The sequence below is a fragment of the Heterocephalus glaber genome, unplaced genomic scaffold (assembly GCF_053883595.1).
Source record: "Heterocephalus glaber isolate CG9 unplaced genomic scaffold, H.glaber_assembly_v1.0 deba00001457, whole genome shotgun sequence".
NCBI lineage: Eukaryota > Metazoa > Chordata > Mammalia > Rodentia > Bathyergidae > Heterocephalus > Heterocephalus glaber.
This window is the reverse complement of record NW_028258305.1, coordinates 48,078,872-48,086,679: the sequence shown is the minus strand read 5'-3', so window position 1 is coordinate 48,086,679 and position 7,808 is coordinate 48,078,872. Positions and strand designations below refer to the sequence as shown.

The following is a 7,808-nucleotide window of genomic DNA, read 5'->3' as shown; positions in this document are numbered from 1 at the left end:
CACGAGTTTCTTTAAATTTTCTTTGTCACAGAAATATCTTATCTCACCATCAATTTTGAAAGATAATTTTGCAGGATATAATAGCCAGGGTTGGAAGTTGGTTTCTTTAAGAGCTTGAAACACTTCTTTCATGCTCTCCTTGCCTTTAAGGTTTGTGGTGAGAAATCTATGGCAATTCTGATAGGTTGTTATTTATTGGTGATTTATTGTTTTTCTCTAGCAGGCTTTAAGATCCTGTTCCCGTGTTGTATTTCTGGTGTAATAATTATTATGTGGCATGGTGTGTTTTTTTCTAATCATGGCTATTCAGGGTTCCATATGCATCACTTATCTGTATGTTAAACTCATTTTCCATGTCTGGAAAGTTTTCTGCTGTTACTTGTGCCATTACTTGTGTAACAGGTTTTTTGTGCCCTTTGTGCTGTCTTCTGATTTTTCAATAATTCCAATTACTCTCATATTAATCTTCTTTGAGTCATCTAGGAGCTACTGGATCTATTTTTCATATTTCCTTGTTGTTTTTATGATATCTCTCCTTAATTGATGATTGATTACAGCCCTGTCCTCTAGGTCTGACACTCTGTCTTTGAGTTGGTCACTTCACTCTTCATACTTTCAATCATGTTTTAGTTTCCTGCATTTCTGTTTGGAACTTTCTTATGCATTCCCATTCTTTCCTATGCCAGGTATTCATGTTTTGCATCTCTTTTATTAGCTCCATTAGCTGTTTATAAGTGTCTTTTCTAGACTTGCTGATTATTTGTTTCATTTGGGTCATTATCTGGTTAGTTATATCTTCTTATCTGTATGTCAAATTCTTTCCCCCTGCTTGGGAAGTTTTCTGCATTACTTCTGTGAACAGTTTTTTATGTCATCTGCACTCTCTCCTGTTTCTTCATTGACTCTGACCAGTCTTATGTTATTCTTCTTTCCATCATCTAGCACCTGCTGGATCGTTTTCTCATGGTCCCTTGATATTTTTAAGAAATCTTTCTTTTCCTGGTCACTAATTGCAATCCTATCTTCTATATCTGAAATTCTGTCCTCACATTGGCTTATTCTGCTGTGTAAACTCTCAATGGAGTTTTTAATCTCCTGGATATCTGTTTGCATCTGTTTTATGGATTGCATTTGTTTCCCACGTTGGGATTCCATCATGTTCCTCAGCTCCTCTATTTTTTAATCTGTGTCTGCTCTAGATTTATTAATCATGTCTTTCACTATGGACACCATCTCTGTTGTTATCTGAGAAATTATTTCTGATTTCATTTTTGCCATATCCTCTTTTGTTGCCAGTTCAGGGAGTCCAGGTTGTTGAGTTGATTGATTCATCTCGTTGCCCCTTGGGGTTGCCTTTGGTGAGCTGGAAGTTTGGTTTTGAGTCTTGTTTAGGCATCTTCTCATTTCAACCACTACAGTTTTCTGCACCTTTATTGAGGTGACTCTTTGCTTTCCCAGTGGGCTTCAATTCTCAGCAAGTCCCAGAGAGGCCTTCTCTCTACTGCTCACCATTGTGCCAATCCCTGGTCAGAATGATGGCCTCCTGGATCCCCAACCCGTGCTGTTTCCAAGCGGGCTTCTGGCTGGGGCCTGTGCACCTGCTCAGCTATTGCGGGTGGGGGGCTTTTTCTGGGGCCTGCATGCCTGCACAGATGTTGTCAGGGTGAGCTTCTGACTGCAGCCTGTGTGCTCTCACTGATGTCTGGGAAGGCTTCTAGCTGAGGTCTGCATGCACTCACAGATGGTATCTGGGAGGGCCTCTGGCTGGGGCCTCTGGACTTTTTCTTTTCTTATGTAAATTCACTGGCTAGGACTTTTAGAAATATGTTGACTCTTTTGTGCCAGTTGCCACTGGAGATTGCAGCGGGTCCATGAATGCAGTGTGTGGTGCTATTCCTGGCCCAGTAGCACCCATGCCCTGGGTTTGACCGAGTCTGCACCATGATGGACCCCAACACCATTATCAAGGCCCTGCGGGGCACCATGGACCCAGCCTTGCGAGAGGCCACAGAGCGCCAGCTCAATGAAGCACACAAGTCTCTAAATTTTGTTTCAACACTGCTCCAGATTACTATGTCAGAACAACTGGATTTACCTATAAGACAGGCAGGTGTTATCTATTTGAAAAATATACACAGTATTGGCCTGATCAGGATACAGCACCAGGGGATATATCTCCTTATACAATAACAGAGGAAGATATACATTGTATTCAAGAAAATACTGTAGAAGCCATTATCCACTCTCCTGAGCTCATCAGGGTATAGCTTACTACATGTATTCATCACATCATCAAGCATGATTATCCAAGCTGCTGGACTGCCATTGTGGACAAGATTGGCTTTTATCTCCAGTCTGATAACGATACTTGTTGGCTAGGAATTCTCCTATGTCTTTACCAGCTTGTGAAAAATTATGAGTATAAGAAACCAGAAGAGCAGAGTCCTTTGGAAGTGGCAATGTAACATTTTCTGCCAGTTCTAAAGGATCGTTTTATCCAGCTTGTTTCAGATCAGTCTGATCAGTCTGTTCTCATCCAGAAACAAATATTCAAGATCTTCTATCCTCTTGTTCAGCATACATTACCACTGGAGCTGATAAATCAACAGAACCTGACAGAATGGGTAGAAATTTTGAAGACTATTGTGAATAGGGATGTTCCTAATGAAACACTTCAAGTTGAAGAAGATGATAGAACTGAATTACCATGATGGAAGTGTAAGAAGTGGGATTTACATATTTTAGCCAGGCTTTTTGAAAGCTACAGAAGCCCTGGCAATGTTTCCAAGGAGTATAATGAATTTGCTGAAGTATTTCTGAAGGGATTTGCTGTTGGTGTCCAGCAAGTTTTATTGAAGGTGTTATATCAGTAAAAGGAGAAGCAATATATGGCTCCTCAAGTTTTACAGCAAACATTAAATTACATTAATCAAGGAGTTTCCCATGGCCTTACTTGGAAGAATCTTACGCCTCACATACAAGGCATTATCCAAGATGTTATTTTTCCATTGATGTGCTATACAGATGCTGATAAGGAACTTTGGCAAGACCCTTATGAATATATACACATGAAGTTTGACATCTTTGAAGATTTCACTTCTCCAACCACTGTTGCCCAGACACTTTTGTTTACAACCTGTAGTATAGGAAACAGGTATTACAGAAGACTATGGGATTTTGTTACCAGATTCTTACAGATCCAAATCCTGATCCTTGAAAAAAAGATGGAGCCTTGCATATGATTTGCTCTTTAGCTGAAATACTTCTGAAGAAAAAGATCTACAACGATCAGATGGAATGCCTGTTGCAGAATCATGTGTTTCCTCTCTTCAGCAGTAAACTAGGCTACATGAGAGCAAGGGCTTGCTGGGCACTACATTACTTTTGTGATGTGAAGTTCAAAAGTGATCAGAACCTACACACAGCATTAGAGCTGACAAGAAGATGTCTGATTGATGATAGAGAAATGCCTGTTAAAGTAGAAGCTGCCATTGCACTCCAGGTGTTGATCAGCAATCAAGAAAAAACTAAAGAATATATCACACCATTTGTGAGACCTGTAATGCAGGCTCTTCTTCATATTAAAGGAGAAACAGAAAATGAAGATCTTACCAATGTAATTCAGAAAATGATCTGTAAATATAGTGAAGAGGTTACTCCTATTGCAGTAGAAAGGACACAACATTTGGCAATGACATTTAACCAAGTAATTCGGACTGGGCCAGATGAAGAAGGAAGTGATGACAAAGCAGTTACGGCCGTGGGGATTCTTAATACAATTGACATGCTTCTTAGTGTAGTTGAAGATCATAAAGAGATAACCCAGCAGCTTGAGGGAATCTGCTTACAAGTCATTGGCACTGTCTTACAACAGCATGTCTTAGAATTCTATGAGGAGATCTTTTCATTGGCACATAGTTTGACATGTCAACAAGTGTCTCCACAGATGTGGTAGCTACTGCCCTTTGTATTTGAGGTCTTTCAGCAAGATGGCTTTGATTACTTTGCAAACACAATGCCTCTTCTGCATAATTATGTAATAGTTGATACAGACACACTTCTGTCCTATACCAAGTATTTTGAAATGATATACAGTATGTACAAAAGGTTCTTACAGGAGTTTCCGGGAAGATGCAGAGTGTCATGCTGCAAAATTGTTAGAGGTCATCATTCTACAGTGCAAAAGGTGTGGCATTGACCAGTGCATTCCCTTATTCATGGAAGCAGCTTTAGAGAGACTGACAAGAGAGGTTAAGACAAGTGAACTGTGAACGATGTGCCTGCAAGTTGCAATTGCAGCTTTGTATTTTAATCCATACCTGCTACTCAATACCTTAGAAAATCTTCGCTTTTCTAATAATGTTGAACCAGTTACAAATCATTTTACTACACAGTGGCTTAATGATGTTGACTGTTTCTTGGGGTAAGTGATGTAAATTGGACAATTTTTATTTTATTTTATTTTTATTTTAGGTTTCAGGACAGAAAAACATGTGTTCTGGGTCTCCGTGCTCTTACTGATATGGAACAAATACCACAAGTTTGAAATCAGGTTTCTGGACAAATTTTGCTGCTTTTATTCTTCTGTTTAATGGATTAAAAAGTTCATATGCCTGCCATGCAGAACATGAGAATGACAGTGACAATGACGATGAAGCTGAGGAACTGGAGAGTGACGAAGATGATACTGATGAAGATGGGCAAGAATATTTGGAGATTTTGGCTAAGCAAGTAGGTGAGGATGTAGACGATGAAGCTTGGGAAGAAGATGATGCTGAGGAAGCTGCTCTGGAAGGCTATTCCACAGTCGCTGATGGTGAAGACAACCCTGTCGATGAGTACCCGATATTTAAAGCTATCTTTCAAACTATTCAAAATCGTAATCCTGTGTGGTATCAGGCTCTGACTCATGGTTTTAATGAAGAACAAAGAAACAGTTACAGGACGTAGCAACTCTGGCTGATCAAAGAAGAGCAGCTCATGAAACCAAAATGATTGAGAAGCATGGAGTATACAAATTCAGCACTCCAGTTGTGCCAAGTTCTTTCAATTTTGGAGGCCCGGCCCCAGGGATGAATCGAGTTATCCTTTTCTTTCCTGCTGTGTGGTTGTAGTGAAGAGCTTGTGTTCCTCCTTGTAGTGGTTCCAGAACTGGTTTGTGTTATCTACTCTAAACTAATTGATCAATAGATAAACAAAAGAAGAAGAAGAAGGAGAAGGGGAAGAGGAAGGGGAAGGGGAAGAAGAGAAGGAGAAGGAGAAGGAGGAAGAGGTGGAGGAGGAGGAGGAGGAGGAGGAGAAGGAGAAGAGAAGGAGGAGGAGGAGAAGAAGAAGAAGAAGAAGAAGAAGAAGAAGAAGAAGAAGAAGAAGAAGAAGAAGAAGAAGAAGAAGAAGAAGAAGAAGAAGAAGAAGAAGAAGAAGAAGAAGAAGAAGAAGAAGAAGAAGAAGAAGAAGAAGAAGAAGAAGAAGAAGAAGAAGAAGAAGAAGAAGAAGAAGAAGAAGAAGAAGAAGAAGAAGACCCAGGAGTTGGGACCTGATATGCAACCTGGCACTGGATGAGAAACCAGAGGGATTGGGGGAGGATAACTAGTGAGTATTTTCTTTATGTTTTGAAGAAAGTAAGATCCTGACTGAAGCTCCAAGTGACACTGTGGAAATCTGAAACAAGAGGGGATTTCATGAAGGCAGCTTTGCTTTTCCTGAGGAAAAAAATAGGCATGGGCTACAGGACTATTTCAAATGTCTCATTTACAGTATAAAAAGCTCAAAGGTAGATATTACTTTTACACCTATGAGCATTTGTCCAATTTCTGTCTCCTCACCATTGGATATCCTTTACATGTAAATAAAATAAGGTAATCTGATAGCCTTATTCAGTCTTCATCATTTTCATTCAACAGAGAGTGCTCCTATGTAGATTATTGGACATTTATTGTAGCACTACATAACTGATTTAAAAATCTGTAAAGGAATTAGCACTTTCATATTGAAACAAGCCTGCTAGCCAATGTATAAAAGCAAAAATGTTTGCTGTTTATAAAAGGGATACAATGGGGTGGGGGCAGGGGTGATTTCAAGTTATTAATTTAAAAATGAACCAGCAATTTTGTACCTAGTGACTTTGTGGTGCGCTCACCTCTGATAGTGACTTCAATTTGGTATGTAAAAAGGGGTTGGTGAATATTTCATTGCTGCTAAAAATGGCAACTCCCTCTGTGTCCTGTTTTTTCTCTTTAAGCTCTCAGTGTACAAGTGGATATTTGGATACAAGACCTTACTCTAACAAATAAGAAAGGTGGTATCTGAAACATGTAAATTGGATATAAAGTTCTGCTCTTAAAAGAGTTGATCTTAGAGTATGACTAAACATCTATATATGCAACCTATTAAAAAGAACTTAATTCGGCCATTATGTCTTGATTTGGTTACAGCTTGTTCCTAATTATAATTTCCCCTTCATTGGCCCGTTTTTACCCTGCACCAAGAAAGGTGCACAGTGCACACTTAAAATCTGGTATTTTAATGCCGACCGGCTCTCCTTTCCCCATCCCCTCTACCCTCTTGATGATTGTAGCATCTGATCATAACTAGATGGGCTGAAGACACATGGTTCCACCCAAAACCACTACTGATACCACTGCAAAAACAAACCAGCAGCAAGACAGTGTAGAGAGGTTGGTTTGCTTCCCTCTCTTCCTAACTGCATGTTCAAAAATAAGCCATTATTGATCTTTAAACATTTGTCAGATGAGCCATACATTGGGTTATTTTTTATACACATGTATTCATAATATTTCAAATTGAAAGCAACATTTCAATTGATTGAAAACTATTACATGCTGTTGTCTAAAACAGATTAGAAAATTTATAACTGCAAACATGAAATGCACATATTGATATTTAAAATGCATAATTAAAAAAACCTGTTGGTGCTGTGTTTTTCTTGTATACCAATAATTAAGCTGCTATTGTCAGCACTGTTCTGTTTTCTATTTTAATACTGAAAGAATGAAAATATTTCTTACTTTATGAATTTATTACTAAAATCTTAGCAAAAAAATAGAAAAGTGTTGAATAGAAATGCTGATTGTGTAAAGTAATACTCAGAGCTGGTCAGGGATCTCATTTCCCAGCTGCCACAGGCCTCCTAGCACCCGCACCTAGGAAGAACGGTTCCCGAGGACAGGTTGCAGATTTACCAATAGGGCAAGGACTCTACCTTGCAGCTCCAGTATCTTTCTGTGCTAGGAATTTCATTAGGCAACCTGGGCACATTGTGCCATTTCCCCTCAGAACTGCTGCACAATAAGGCAACTTGCACAGTGCTCACCACTCAGCATGGTGCCTGAGGCTATGAGGTACTCTAAAATATTCATGCAATAAAGCCATGAATTCCTGTGATACTAACTCCAGTTTACAGATGAGAAAATAGATCATAAAAGGGATCAAGCAACATACTCAGTACCAGCAAAGGAGCCAGAATTCAGCTGAAAATCGCCTTGAATTCCAACTTTATGGTGGGCAGCCTGGCCTTGAGTAACATCATTGTGACCCAGTGACCACTGTGGACCCATCTGTTGTCAGCTCAGCTGCAGTCTCAAGGATAACAGGAAGGTACTGTCTGCTCTGATCTTCCTCAGCCAGGGATTATGCCCACACTGCAACCAGCAGATAAGGAAGGGTTCACAGGAGACTAGCTCACCTTTGAGTGAATTGCTTTGGCTCATCTTTATTTTCTGGGAGGCTGTGAGTGGCCCTTGAAAGCCCCTCTGGTATCATTAAACATCTGAGAAGAGGCAAAATAGGGT

The 7,808-nt window shown here is 39.7% G+C and overlaps 1 pseudogene; it reads left to right on the top strand.

The window, feature by feature from the left end:
* Positions 1 to 1,944: 1,944 nt before the first annotated feature.
* LOC101719791 (importin-7-like) lies at positions 1,945 to 4,950 on the top strand (annotated as a pseudogene).
* The last annotated feature ends 2,858 nt before the right edge of the window (positions 4,951 to 7,808 follow it).